Source organism: Microtus ochrogaster, unplaced genomic scaffold (assembly GCF_000317375.1).
Source record: "Microtus ochrogaster isolate Prairie Vole_2 unplaced genomic scaffold, MicOch1.0 UNK67, whole genome shotgun sequence".
Lineage (NCBI taxonomy): Eukaryota > Metazoa > Chordata > Mammalia > Rodentia > Cricetidae > Microtus > Microtus ochrogaster.
The window spans coordinates 233,954-249,758 of NW_004949165.1; the positions used below are offsets into that span (position 1 = coordinate 233,954).

The 15,805-nt window shown below is 39.0% G+C and overlaps 1 protein-coding gene across 2 annotated transcripts in view; it reads right to left on the bottom strand.

The window, feature by feature from the left end:
• The window catches only part of Yes1 (YES proto-oncogene 1, Src family tyrosine kinase), a 76,392-nt gene that overhangs the window by 53,653 nt on the left and 6,934 nt on the right, over positions 1-15,805 (bottom strand). The window contains exon 1 of one of the 2 annotated variants that reach the window (XM_026777442.1): positions 2,624-2,644. The exons of the other annotated variant lie outside the window; for it this stretch is intronic. The gene's annotated coding sequence lies outside the window, so the exon portion shown is untranslated. Of the gene's footprint in view, positions 1-2,623; positions 2,645-15,805 lie in introns of those variants that run through there. 2 annotated transcript variants of the gene reach the window in all.

The following is a 15,805-nucleotide window of genomic DNA, read 5'->3' on the forward strand; positions in this document are numbered from 1 at the left end:
CACACACACACACACACACACACACACACACACACACACACATCAGATACACAAACTGACCTTGAAAAAGTAAGCCTTCACTTGCTATGTCCTTGGGACTTTCTGGTTTCTTTTCTGATCTTCCTGCAGCAACTTACCATGCACTGGGATTCAGCCCAGTGCCACCATGGCTAGCTCATAGCTTCTTTAAAGAAGCCTTTAACAGACTGCCATGAGAAGGACCTGACCTGATGCAAAGAATTGTAAATAATTCATAATTTATTTTCTGCTGTGGGATACAACTTTTTTGATGGTCATTTTAAGGGATATAATTTTTTAAATTTCAAATTAATGTAAAGCTTAAAAGATTTAAAATTTTGATTATTGTTCTGATAAAGGAACAATAAAAGAAGCAATAAAATGACTCTTAGTAACATTGTTATACCTACAAATCAGTGTCTCACTCAGTTATCAGAGAAGCTTTTTCCTACAGTATATGGAAACTAATACAGAGACCCACAACCAGACAACACACAGAGAGCGAGAGACCTTGGAACACTCAGTCCTAAATGGGATGTCTTCAAATAAACCCTCCCCTCAGGACTCAGGAAACTATGCAGAAGAAGAGCCAGAGGGGTTGGATGCCACCAAGGGAAACAACAGGACTGTTGCACATATGAACTCCAGAGAATACAGCAGCATGTGAGGGGCCTGCACAGGTCTAATGCAGACAGGGTACCAGTGCTGAGAAGGGAAAGTAGACATCAGCACCCATTCCTAATCAAGAAGCCATCACCTATTGACAAACTGCTGAAAAATGAAAAATTAGTGTAGATATACTAACCACACTTTAAGGGTAGGTCCCATGCCTACTAGTAGATGGACAACAAAATGAACTGAAAGATAATTCTGGAGATCTTTTGTTGTTTCATTTGGGTGTTTGTTGCCTTACTGGTCATTTTGAAATTTTATGTTTCATGTTTGTATGCTTTTTGTCCTCTTTGTTTTTGTTGCTGTTTATATTCATTTTGTTTTATTTTTGTTTGCTTATTATTGGTTTTCTGGCCTATCTTTTTTAAGAGAGAGAAAAAGGAGGAATGGAGCTAGAAGGGTGAGAAAGTAGAGAGGATTTGGGAGGGGAAATGGAGATTAGAACATAGCGTGTAAAAAAGTATTTCCAAATAAGAAGAAAATGAATACATTTAAAACAACATGCTGAGCTGTGTGTGGGGGGGGAGGTGGCATAGAACACTAATCCCAAACTAAGGAGCAAGTGCAAGTTGGGGTGGTGGAGATAGGAGGATTGCCTTAATAGTGGGAAGACCTACTTACTATGAGAGGCAAGCATTCCTACATAGGTGTCTTATTCTGTGCAACTTGGGAAGGAAAAGGTTTATTTATTTCAGCTTACAATTCTGTATCACTGTTCATCATCACAGGAAGCTAGGACAGGAAGTCAAACAGGACAGGAACATGAAGGCAGGAGCTGATGCAGAGACCATGGAGGCATGCTGCTTATTATAAGGCTTACTTCCTCAAGGCTTACGCTACCTGCTTTGTTATAGAACCCAGAACAAAACAGCCCACAATGGGTTGGGAACCTCCCATATAAAAAAAATTCCCTACAGGCTTGTGTACAGCCCAATCTTATGGAAGCATTTTCTTAACTGAGCTTCCCTCTGCTCAGATGACTTCAGTGTGTGTCAAGTCGATACAAAACTATCCAGCATAGTAGGGAATCCTGAACTTTCTAAGAGTAGAGAGACTGTGGCACAGGGCCATGCCCAGTGTTGGGAGGGCCCATTACAAATCCTACCCTCAGTGTGCCAAACAGCAGCTCTCGGATCTGCCCTCTCCAGACCTTGCCCAAAGAAAGCCTTCCAGCTAGTGGGTTGTGGCACATGTCTTTAATCCCAACAGTTGGGAAGCAGAAGCAGGTGGATCTCTGTGAATTTGAGGCCAGCCTGGTCTACAAAAGTTAGTTCCACGACAGGCTCCAAAGTTACAGAGAAACTCTGTCTCAAAAAAATCAAAAAAAGAAAAAGAAAAGAAAGGTCCTCTCTTGGGGCTGCTAAGAGCATACCTACAGGATTTAAGACTTGGTTGCCAGACCTTGTTAATGGGAGCATCAGTGCCCTTTGTTCGTCCTGCCCAGCTAGCTTACACCCAAAATAATCACACAGAAACTGTATTTATTTAAACACTGCCTAGCTCATTATCTAGAGATAATTCTCTTATTGGCTAACTCTCATATCTTGAATTAACCCATTTCTAATAATCTGTGATCGCCACGAGGTCATGGCTTACTGGGAAGGATTCAGCGTGTCTGACCTAGCAGCTCCATGGCAGCTCTCCATCTACCCTTCTTCCCAGCATTCAGTTCTCTCTACTCCACCTACCTAAGTGCTGCCCTATCAAAAGGCCAAGGCAGTTTCTTTATCAACAGATGAAAGCAACACATAGACAGAAGAACCTCCTATACCATTTCCCCTGTACTGTTTAAACAAAAGGAAGGCTTTAACTTTAACATAGTAAAAGTACACACAACAAAACAGCTATCCAGCAAGAATTACAGTTTATAACTAAGAAAATCTGTAACTATAAATTCTATAACTCCATCAAAGACTCCAGAAGGATATATTACCTATGTAAACAGGAAGTGCATTGTAAGCAAATTCCAAAACTCTGGAATTGAGAGAGACATCTCGCTGCCTGGACAGTCACCCAAAGTTCTTTTGTACCATTGAGGCATCCATCTTCAGCCTACAGGCCCATAGCATCCAGCAGACATTTCCATGAAGCAGGAAATTCCAAAGACAGTTTAGTCACTTTCTTTTGTGTTCTGCAGAATGTCTCGCAGACTCTTTTATGAAACAGGAACTCCAAAGGACCATCTCACCTTTAGGCAAGTTCAGCAGTCCTCTCTCTGTGGGTTCTCTGGGTCCAGTTTATGCAACAGTCCAAGCAAGAGCAGTTTCTTGCCAAAATGGCTATCAAACTCCATAAGGAGCCTTTTTGATGCCCATCTTCCTCTTGAAGTATCTGGTGCTGCCAGGAGCAGATGTGTCTCATTGTCATGAAAATCCCTAGGTTATTAAAACATTTTAAATGCCATATTCTGTAGTCTTTGAAAGATATGAAGAATGTCTATCTAAAATATATCTATGCACATCTAGAAAATCTAACATGACTACCAACTTTGGCTATTATAGATGATTATCTATTAATCTATATTTCCTAATTATACATTTTTAAATGAATACACAATTACAATACCTTAATCAAGAGCAGAAATATACATATAACAAGACTGACCTTAAATTAGTATCAGTAAATTAAGATTCATATCAATGCAAATTATTCCTATCTATATCATGCCCCCTTTAAATGTAAAAGAACATTTATAAACAATATTTGGAAATATGGGCACAGTTTTTTCTCTCCAAACTGCTTTGTGCTGTATGCAATGTTAATCGGGTCTTTTATGGTATATCCTGTGTGTTAGGTTTATCTCAGTCAGCAGTTGGGCAAAGAAATTTTTAAGGGTGTTTACAGCAACCTTTCAGGAGGGCGTGGTCTATCATACCCTATTGGTCTAGAAGCAATCCACAGGGTCTCATTCTCTGTGAAAACAGAAGAACCTCTTTTTCAAAGCATCATATCCTTAGGCCCAAATTCTGAAGACATAATACCTTTTTAATATACATTCTGGTTTGGCTTAGCAGCCCACACAATGAAACATCTCTCTGTACTTAGCTCCTTCACAGTCAAAAAATTTAAAGAATACACAGAATCCAGACTCTCTGTGAATTTTTCATTTTTTACATAGCTTATTTTTTTTACTTCCTTTTAATCTATGACTATATGTACTCTGTCTCGTCTCTTTAAAGACTTTACCCTTTTTTTTAAAGCATTAACTTTATTTTATGACTCTGTATACTCTTTATCTTTTCTCTCACAAGCCTACGTACATTTATACAACATTGTGATCCATTTAGAGGTCACTGATGTCTGAATCTGTCCTATTGCATTGTCTGTAATTCTCTACTGTCTTGGAGAGCTTTTAAAATGCTAAGCAGCTTGGTTACAGCTGCTCTGGATGTTGCCTCTGTCTCTCTCCAATTTCAAAATGGTGGACATACCATTTTTGCTAGCTTTGGGGCTGCCAGGTAGGAGCCATGCTCAGCACTTTAACTCTGAGAATGAGCGTGCAGCATATAACCTCTTTTTTTCTGAGTTACAGCCAAATCTGCCACACAGAGCACTGGACAGCCTGGAAATATCTTTATGTATGGTGGCAGGAATCTGCCATGCTCTCCCGCCTGCCCAAGCCTGATCCCGCAGTCTGCCCAGGCAGGCAGAGCTCAGCCACGGGCATGATCTCAGATACCTTCCTCCCAACCCTGAGTGGGCACAGAAACACCCGGCAGCACAGCCCAGGAAGCTGGGTTTTAAAACTGTGCGCCTTTTTTTTTTTTTTTTGGTACTGCTGCTGGGTCGGGAAAAACTCTTTGTGGCACACTGCCAGCAAACAGCAAAAAGCCATGTTAAACTCTGTATTTGTGTCTAGAAACTTGTTTAACCAATAAAAGCAACACATAGTCAAAGGAACCTCCTACACCAAGACCCACCATGTGATTTCCTCTCCTGCCTTTCTGAGAGTCACCGGGGAGTTGCTTTGCTCTGTTTATTAAACCTGGACTTATTAATTCAACTTGACTGGCTTACTGCACTGGTGAAGGATACCTAATAACTGAGGATCCAATACTTATCATCCAGCACTCACCAGGCAGAGCCAGGCCAATCTCTAAATTTGAGGCCAGTCGGGTCTACAGAGTGAGTTCCAGGCCAACTAGGGCTGTAAACGGAGACTGCACTTCATTTCCAGCCATCCAGACCCAAATAATCATACAGAAACTATGTTAATTAAAACACTGTGTGGTCAATGGGTCAGGCATATTCCTAGCTAGCTCTTACATCTTAAATTAACCCATTTTTATTAATCTATGTATTGCCATGAGACTGTGGCTTACTGGTGCAGGCATGCTACTCCTTTGATAGCTACAATCTCCCAGACTCCACCTTCTTTCCTCTTCTATCTCTATTTGGATTTCCCACCTTGCTATATTCTGCCCTGCCATAGGTCAAGACAGTTTCTTTATTAACCAATGGTAATAAAACATATTCACAGCAAACAGAGGGAAATCCCATGTCACAGGGCTACACAGAGAAACGGTCTCAAAAAACAAACAAAGAAACAAAAAGAGTAGAGATTAAAGAGTGGCAAAGTGGAAAGTGTGCTGAAGTACACACACATCCACTCTCTGTTCCTGACTATAGCATGGTCAGTTGCTTCAAGTTTGCCATTCTGATTTCTCTGCTATGATAGACTATAACCTGGAACTGTCAGCTAAAATAAATCCTTTTATTCCCATGTGTTTCTGTCAGAGTATTTTATCCCTACAATAGGAAACAAAACTAAGACATAGTTTGAATCTATGAAGGCTCATTTGCTAAAGGCCTAGCTGCCTACTGAGACAGATATGGAAAGTAACTTACATTTTAGGATGTTTTTATTGTTATTTTAATCTACCAATCCTCTCCCTCCCACGCCCATGCTTTTTTTTTGTTGTTGTTGTTAAACTGGGTTTTCTTTAGTTGCACTGTATTAGTGTGGATGTATCCTGCAGGGCATATAGCTTTCAAACTTTTTACTACTATGGGTACCAGAGAAACTTGGAAGACCAAGATCTTTAGGGTACTCTATATTGGGTATGTAGCTTTTGGCTTTTTCCCTAGTCTCCTCTCATTAGGACTACAAACACTGTTTACTCCTATCCTTTGGATTTTGGAGGACTTGTGAGGTACAGGCTTCATGGGAATGAGATGAAGAGTGAAAATTCTGAGCAATCAGTAGTAGCACTTCTGAGTGCTTGGCAGTAAAGTTTTAAAAATTTACCTTTGGTTTTAATAGATAATCTGTGTGACTGGCTCTTGATCTTGGATCAATTCAATGATGGATTCATAATTTGAGGATATCACTAGAAGTGGGGTAGAAACCGACTATGGTCTAGTTGCAGGAAGGAGAATGTCAAGGAAGGATTTATCTTGTTCCTAGACATGCATTCTTTCCTCCTCCCCTCCTTATCTTTCTTCCTCCTTCCTGGATGCCATAAGGAGTGCACCTCTGTTCTACCATATGTTCGAGACATGATATTCTTCCTCACGTTGGCCCCAAAATAGAAATGCTGGCCAACCATGAACTAAAACCCCTAAAAATATACATCAAAACAAAGCTTTCTACCTTTAGTTGATTTAGTTTAGGTATTTTGACACACGGAAAACAAGTGTGATTCACAAAAGATGCCTACAGACATTCTTTTCCAGAAACCAAAAGGCTCTCTGGAAACTGGTAAAGTTGTCTACTAAGCATCCACTGGAGTCTTTCTCAGAAATTTCAAATTTATCATGCTCAAAAAAAAAAAAAAAAGCAAAGCAACCCATCACACATTAAAACTCCAGAATAAACCAGATGCTGGTACAAGCCTTTAGTGCCAACACTCTGGAGGCAAAGGCAGGCAGATCTCTGTGAGTTCTGGAATGGTCTGGTCTACAGTGAATTCCAGGCCAGAAGAAGGGCTACAAAGAGAAACCCTGTCAGGAAAACAAACAAACAAACAATACACAAAACACCTCCAGAATGAAAGAATAAATTTGATAGGTAGCTTAAAATGGTAACACACACACACTGAATAAAATCTTTGTTAATAAATATTTGTTAATAAATCTTTGTTAATATTGGGTCCATTCAGATATCCCAGGAGGCAATCACTGTTTCAAAACTTAAGCAAACTCTCAGTTTATTAGCAACCTTACCTGCATCTGCAAACACATGTGCCTGCACCCTACCTTTTGTGAATGATTATCTAGATTAGGTTAACCTCCAGACATGTCAGTGGCATACTATTTAGATCTGGTTGAGGTGAGATGATCTACTGTGCAGCATCATTCCATGCATTGGGGTCCTAGACTCAAAAAGGAAAAATCAAGCTGAACAAACATTATCACTCTCTGCTTCCTAACTGCAAATGCAATGTGACCAGTTGCCTCAAGCTCCTACAGCCTACAGTCAGGAGTTCCCTGTTGAAACAAAACTGTTCCCTTGAGCCATGAACCAAAATAAACACCCTTTAAGTTGTTTTTGTAATGGTATTTTATAGACAGGAAAAGTTACTGAAACAGCATATCTAAATGTTTCTACCAAGGCTCATGTTGAAATTGTGAGGAATTAAGAGGTGGTACAGACCAAGAAGGACCATGTTCGAGAAAAACCATAAAAGGTTCCTCTTTTGAATGAATTAAACTATTCCTCCATTAATAAACTAATGGTTTGTTTCCAGAGTGAGTCTCTTATCAGAACCAGTTTCAATTCATCTCTTATAAACCTCTCCCCATGTGATGCTCTGGGCCACCCCAGAACTCTATAGGGTCATCATCATCATCAAGGGCCTCATCAGATACAAACCCTCATCCTTGGATACTCCCAGCCTTCAAAACAGTGCACTGATTAAATTCTTAGTTCCTATAAACTACCAGTTAACGTATCGTTAGTAACAAAGTGACAAAAACAGATTAAGACAATGTAATATAGTCACATGTTCCTGGAATTCACAGAATGTGATCATCTTGCAGAGCCATGTTTTGCCTTCCACCATGCCCAGACAAGCAATCAGCATATAGTCTCTCAGTATCCATGGAGGAATGGTACCAATATATCCAAATTATAATCAGGATGCCAAAATCCATGGGCTCTCAAGTCTTTATTCTTATAAAAAAAAAAAAAGGGTGAACCATGTACATTTAACTTATAGACTTTCTCACATATACTTTTAAGTTATCTTTACCTTTATTAGCTAATAATATGCAAGTGCTATATAAATAATTTTAAAATATGTTTATATAATAATGACAAAAAAAGTCCACATGTTCAGTACAGCTGTAGTTTGTTTCAGCACTTCCCACCCAGTGATTCTAGGATTGAACCTAGACTTAGGTGATGTCAGCAAGTGCTCCATCATTGAGATATATCCCTAGCCCCTATAGGACACATAGTTGGGTGTATCTGAGGATACAGAGCCCAATGATAACATAGGGCTGTTACGGGCCAGACACCATGTTTTGAATCAAAATGTGCCATGACTTGAAGTAACTCTATATACTAAGTAATACAACCTGTCCAGATTTGGATGCTTTCATTGATTAACTCTCAAGGTAAATCAATGAACACCAGTCAAGAGATGAAGAAGATTATAAATCTTCTTAATGTGTCATAGAAGAAATAAATCAGTAAGAGATGGCCCATTCCTCTTCCCTTTACTGGCAGGGGGCTGCCCTCTACAGAACAATTAATTACCCAAACCACTATGATTCAAGGATGAGAGATTTGAGGAAATGGGAATGATTTCCTTCTCTGACACACCACTAAACACTGAAGCATTTTCTTCTTTTCTTGTCCTACAGTGGAGAAGAGATGCTAGATGACTGCTAAGTTTAAGCAATGCACTCAAAGAACTAGGAAACTTGGAATAGGATCTTTGTCTTCTGTTATGGTTAGCTCAGAAAGCATTCTATAATATTCACTACTATAAATGTCATTATTAACACACACATGGTCATCCATTCTCTTAGTAAAATACATTGGCACTCACTCAAAGGCATTTCAAAAGGACTGCAAAAACTGAGTTAACAGATTCATATATGCCTAGCACAGGTAAAACAAGGTGACCCACTGCTTTCCTGAGTGTCCTTTATGTGGTCTTTGGTGCTTTTTTTTTTTTTTGCATTTTTGTGCATTTTACTGATTTTGCAATTTAAATGCCCTGGTGTTTAGGGTTAATACTGAAGTATGCATAAGTTCAAAGTGAGGCTATGAAATAACTCAAATAACTCAGTAAAGTACTTGCTACCTAAACATGAAGACCCGAGTGATGATCTCTAACATCAATGTAAAAAACCAGGGTAGCAGAACACTGCTTACAATCTCACTCAGTGCTGGGGAGTATTGTGTGGCATTATTCCTGGGAAGATGGGAATAAAAGTCTACTTACCCCAAATAGGGAATCAATGACAAACCAAGTCCAGATACTATCAAAGTCCAACTTGGTAAACTAATAAGTTGTACTGGGGTTACTTATAGAACTATGGGTAAGGGTTTATTCATAAGACCAGAAATGACTTAAAGACAGCTACATCACCAAAAGTCCACTCCAGCTAGAAAGCTGGAAACCTGAAGCACATTGCGTAGTCTAGAGGCAGCTCAACCAAGTGTCCTTTCATGGTAGTCCACTAGTCTGAGCCTCTTACAAACAACTATGTAGGTCTGTTTCTTTCAGGCAGCTAGGTTGGTCTGAGTCTCTTCAAGACAGCCCAGCTAGCAGTATAAAGTATCTTGGCTTGTCTTGAAACTTTAGTGTTTATGTACTCCTAGAGAATCTGGTCAGTTTCAAGAACTTCCGGTTGCTATTTTGAGTTTACTTATCTAAGGAGCTTCCCTCCAGGATGGAGTGTTTCACCTCCTCTTAAAACATCCTGTTGTTTCACTTTCCTTTTTACATCCTACATTTTAAGGTTCCTCCAAAATGGAAGGCTTTGATCTCAGAATAAACTGATATACAAGATGGAGGAAGAGACAGGAGGATCCTGAGAACTTGCTGGCCAATTTAATCAATCACTGAGCTGTGAAAGAGACCCTGTCTAAAAAGTTCAAAATAAATAAGTATACAAATGTAAGAAGTCTAGGCTGTGTCTAACAGAAAACACAGGTGTTAGAAAAGCTGCATTTAAACAAGGTGGTGGTGGCACATGCCTTCAATCCCAGCACTCGGGAAGCAGATTTCTGTGAGTTCAAGGCCAGCATTTAGGCATGAGTTAAAGTGTTGTGTCGAGTTCAATGTTACCAAATTAATAATGCATGTTAAGGTGTTTTTGGACGGAAGCACGCATGCAACAGTTACAGTGTATGTACAAAAGCATCTATAAACCTAACTCTGGGTTTCCCCCTAAGGAGTAAATGTTCAGTGACTAGTAACTTAATGTTATAGTGATTTTATAGAACATAACCAGAAATAGTTTGTATTCTAGCTCTTTGCTGCTGTGATAAACACCAAATTTGCTTAAGAGATGAAAGGCATTATTTTAGCTTACAAATCATTGTCTATCACTGTGGGAAGTGAGGGAAGGAACTCAAACAGGAACATGAACAAGAAACCATTTCGAACACTGCTTCCTGGCTGGCTCAAGTTTAGCTAGCTTTCTTAAATAACCCAGGACCACCTGCCACAGTGGACGAGGTCCTCTCACATCAATCAACAACCAAGACAATACCTAACATACAAGACTACAGGCCAATATGATCTAAGCAATACCTCACAGAAGGAAGAATCTCTTTTTGAGAGATCCTATGCTGTCAAGTTAACAGTTAAAGCTAACTAGGATTTTTTGTATATATAGTTATTTTGATGGAAATATTGTTATTTAAATGTTTTGTGTGATGTTGGGGATTGAACCTGGTGCTTCATGTAATAACCACAGTTACCACCAAGTTAAACCCCTAGCTCCAAATGTTTTAAGTGTGATACATGATCAACAATTTCCCCTCTAATAAGCACTTAAAGGAAAAATCTAATTGCTGTTGTTTTAATTTTTGCAGTGTTAGGGAGTGAATCCAAAAATTAGAATAACAAACTTGATGAGATGGCATAAAGGCACTTGGCCCCAAACCTAATGACTAAGTTTGTTTGATTCCCCTGGGATCCATATCTACGTGGTAGAAGGAAAGAACCAACCCCTTAAAGTTAGCCACTGGTTACCATACACACAGTTTAGCAGGTATTTACCTGGGTGCATGTACACACACACACACACACACACACACACACACACACACACCAAGAAATATAATAAAATGTGTATTAACTGTATATATATGTCAACACTTTCTTATTAAAAATGCAAACTTTTTTTTCGAGACAGGGTTTCTCAGTATCTATGGAGCCAGTCCTGGAACTAGCTGTGTAGACCAAGCTGACCTCAAACTCGGAGATCTGCCTACCTCTGCCTCCCGAGACCTAAGATTAAAGGCTTGCACCACCACCGCCTGGCCAAAAAAAAAGAGGAAAAAAAAAGCCAAACATTCTGATTATCAAAACTGTTACATAAAGCTTTAGAAGTTTCTAGGTAGAAAGCCACAAATACTAAACAGATAATCAGTATGAAAAACATGAGGACCTGATTGCTCCAAGGTATGGTTGAGAACGTTTATTGTAGATCTGAGGGAGAGAACAGCCAGAGGCATCTTGAAGGATCTAGACTGAGTATGGCCAGCAGACTGAAACTGAACTGGGTCATGAGAGAAGAGGAGTAGGGTGAGGTAGGAGAGCAAAAGAGGAAAAGAGGTAGCAAGCAGAACAAGAAGAGAGGCATGGAACAAGTGGCCAGGAGTGAGCCAGAAGACCAACACAACCAACATGTCTGAGTTATACAGGAATCTGAAGCAAGGGTGAAGGGAAACAGAAGCCCAGCAGCCACTGGGAAGGAGAAGTTTAGAGTGGGTGGTGCAGGGAGAAGTGCTGGGAGGAGCCACAGGTACTGAGTGAGACCTATCCTAGATTTCTTTGGGACCTGACAATATCCAACTTGTTTAATTACTGGGTCATTTCTGAGGCAAAAATAAGTATCAGTCCACTAAAATTTCATCTCCTTCAATGTGTGAAGTTGTTATGAGCAGTTAAGAGTGCCTGACAGACTTATTTTTCCCAAATCTCCTTATAACCATCTGGTAAATCCATGACTTGTTTACATTAATGTAATTTAACAGAACCTGTTATCGTTTTTAAGCAGTCACTAGACATAAACGGAATGCTTTCATTGAAAATGGGCAACTGTGTTTAGCAATAATTAAGTACTTCTCTTTACATCTCCCTGCCAATTCAAACGTCAGTCAAGTTAAATAACTTACTTGGAAGAAAACAAACAATGACACTAATTTGTTTAAGGTTATTCCTTTACACTGTGTGAACATGTGTCACTGTCATTGGTTTAATACAGAGCTGAATGGCTGATAGCTAGGCAGGAAGAGGTTAGGTGGGACTTCTGGGAACAGAGTGGTCTTGGGAAAAAGAAAGGCAAGGTCGCTAGTCCTACATGGAGGAAACAGGATAGTCAGTACAGTATAAAGGTAACCAAGTCACGTTAAAGAATGTAGATTTAAATATCTGGGTTAATTTAAGTTATAACTGGCTAGGAACAAGCATAAGCTAGGGCTGAGCTTTCATAATTAACAATTCTCTGTGTCATTATTTGTGAGTTGGTAGCACAAAGAAAAAGTCTCCTCCATAATTTACATTAAGTCTGCCAAGCCAAAAAGTTAAAAATAAAAAGTAAAAAAATCTGGTCGCTGCATGAGTTTTAGTGAGGTATTTGTTGATGGGTCTGTAATAAGTAGATACTGCCAGCTGCATATCCCACATAAAAAAAAAAAAAACACTTCATAAGTATCACTGTCTTGGGTTCATGGCACTGTCTTGGGCTCATGAAAACTTTGAGGAGCTAAAATAAAACTTCCATTCTAAACTAGAGCTGGCAGAGTAACAAAATAAAAGCTGTCACTCTTCATGTGAAAACTTACTAAGCATGGGCAGTGATGAATTGCTGAAGTTATTTATAATGGATCTGTAATGCATGTATTCTCTGTGGCATAATAATATTATAGAGTCTGGCTGGTGTTCCCACCAGAAAACGATGCTCTAGCTTATAAGGGGAGGACAAAGATATAATCTCAGCTACAACTTAAGGCATGAAAGGAAGCCAAAAAGAGACTTCTAAAGGAGTGAAGGAAGCTGTCAACATAAGAATTTAATACATTGATGGAGGAAGGTCATTGGTTGATTAAATAAAGAAGCTGCTTGCCCTGATAGGTTAGAACATAGGTGGGAGGAGTTGAACGGAGCAGAATGCTGGAAGGAAGAGGAAGTAAGGTCAGACTCGACAGCTCTCCTCTCGGGGGCAGACGCCTCAGAGAGACACGATGCTCCACTCTTGCGGGCAGAGGCGAGAGCTCTGCTCTCTGAGGCACACGCGATGAAGCTCCGACCCAGGATGGACGTAGGCTAGAATCTTCCTGGTAAGCGCACCTTGGGGTGCGACACTTTATGAGAAATGGGCTAGTCCGGGTGCAAGAGTTAGCCTAGAAGAGGCTAGATAGAAATGGCCAAGCAGTGATTAAATGAATACAGTGTCCATGTAATTATTTTGGGTAAAGCTAGCCGGAGGCGGCCAGGGTGCTGGGGACGCAGCCCCACCGCTCCTATTTCAATAATACATGGCCGAAGTTAGCAAACAAAAATTCCATTTAGACCTTTAGATGGGAAATTATTTCAAGATAGTGAAGAATTTACATAATGATATTATTTATAGAAACAAACTACATGGAAGACAGTAAAAAAAATTATTATTATTATTAATAATAATAACAATAATGAGCCAGTAGAAAAGGACTACTGCTTCCTCCAAATGTAGCTTGACCACTTGGTAAATCTCTAACAATAGGAAATCACCATCCAAAAACTGGTAACCTCGCAAGCACCTCTTTGTGCAGCATGATCTAAAACATAAATAATACATTTTAGCCACCAAAGCAACATTGAGTATTAGCAATATGAGTCAGAGACTCAATTTGAATACAAGCCTATGTACACATACATAAGTATTTTATGTATGCACAATTACACATGATGGGAGCTTGACTATAAACAGATTATACATATATGTGTGTATATATGTATATATTTGTATATATATACATACAGATACACACAAATATATATATATATATACACATATATATTAATTATGTAGGCCTAAACCTACATGAAGGATAGCATGAGAAAATAAATCATTTCTTGCTTGCTTCTTTGTTCTTTCAATAAATTAAATTTAGACAGGAAAAAAATGATTGGAAAAACATGCTAACAATTGTCTCTGTTAACCTGAGCTAGACATTTATAAAGAATCTTTGAATCATTTTCCATGGTAAATCCACAAACAACAGTATCTGTGTAGTGATGACGGAGCGGGCCTGCTTTTGGTCCCACCCAGCTCCCACATGGTTTACACCCAAAATAACAACACACAAATTGTATTCATTTAAACACTGCTTGGCCCATTAGCTCTAGCCTCTTCTTGGCTAACTCTCACATCTTGCTTAACCCATTTCTAATAATCTATGTAGCACCACGAGGTGGCGGCTTACCGGGAAAGATTCTAGCCTACATCGGTTTCGGGTCGAAGAATCATGGTGTCTGCCTCATTGCCTTCTTGCCAGCATTCTGTTCTGTATACTCTACCCACCTAATTTTCTGCCCTATTAAAAGGCCAAGGCAGTCCTTTATTAATCAATGAAAGTAAGATATAGACAGATGACCCTCCTATATCATATCTGCTACAAAAAGCTTCTTCCATTAAAAAGAAAAGTGTAAAAGTCAAGACTGTGGCAGATGTCTCTAATTCCATTACTAGAAAGCAGAAAGCAAAGGCAAGAAGACTAAGAACCTGAAGCTAGCTTGGGCTACAGACTAGTTCAAGGCCAGTCTGGTTACACTGTAAAACCATAGATAAAAGACAAAAATGTTCAAGTGAAAATTTTTGTTTTTACCAAATTCAAATGTATGGTTTAAAATAGAAAAAGATAAGACTCTCCTTTCCTGCCACTGTTTCATTCCTAAGGAATAAAGGTCTAGATTCAAATCCTAGTTCTGCTAAATCATGTGTATACACCTGTAGTAAGTCAAGTATCAGTTGCTTCAGCTATAATGACTATGTCCTCGATGATTTTCCTGTGTATTTGGAAACATATTAAAAACATTCATATTAAATATAGTAATCCATGTTAAATATTAGTATCCCAACAACCTGTTGTAGAACAAGCTTTTTTCATCACTCAACATCCAACACTAGGAATGGATAGAAAAAAGAAAAGGACAAAATAAAGAGGAAAATTAGAAACCCAGAATCACACCAAGCCCCCGTCTTATTTTCTGAAGCTCCACTCCATCCTGTAGGGCTAGAGTACGAGGCATCAAAAGTAGAACAGTAGGTATCAAAAAGCTTACTAAGCAGGTGGGAGAGACTACGGATAATTCTTTACTCAAGGTTCACTAGAATTCTTAGTGATTCTTAACAAGAGTAGGGGCTGCAAAGGTACAAAGAAGTGACAGGCTAGACAATAGGTTTATCTATTCATACTTAATATTTGTAAATAAGCATTTTATTTATTCAAAGAGTACATATTTAAAAACAAAAAAATGAAAAACACTATTACAACTGGTTTTTTTTTGTTGTTTTTTTTTTTTTTTTTTTTTACAGTTTTACAGGATAATTTTAATGGGCTACATAGAAATCTAACCAGAAAGGTTACACTACAGGAAAGGCATTCTGGAGAAACATTCCAATTTCATAAAACTAATAAACTGAGAACACAACCTACTTGCAATTTTAGGTTTATTTTTCCCTAGTAAGTCTTGAAAGGTGAAGATTTCGAATACCCATGCTTGTTGCGTTCCAAATATTAATTATTAATTTAAGGACAAATAAATACCCTTATCAAGGAGTGTTTGTCAATTAAGATGGCTCATTGGGTAAAGATGTTTGCCATGTAAACCTAGTTACCTAAGTTCAATTCCTGAAACCCCTTTAAAGGTGAGAGGAAAGAACCCACTCCTTAAGGTGTTCTCTGACCTCCAGATACATGCTGTGGCAGGCATGCTTCCTC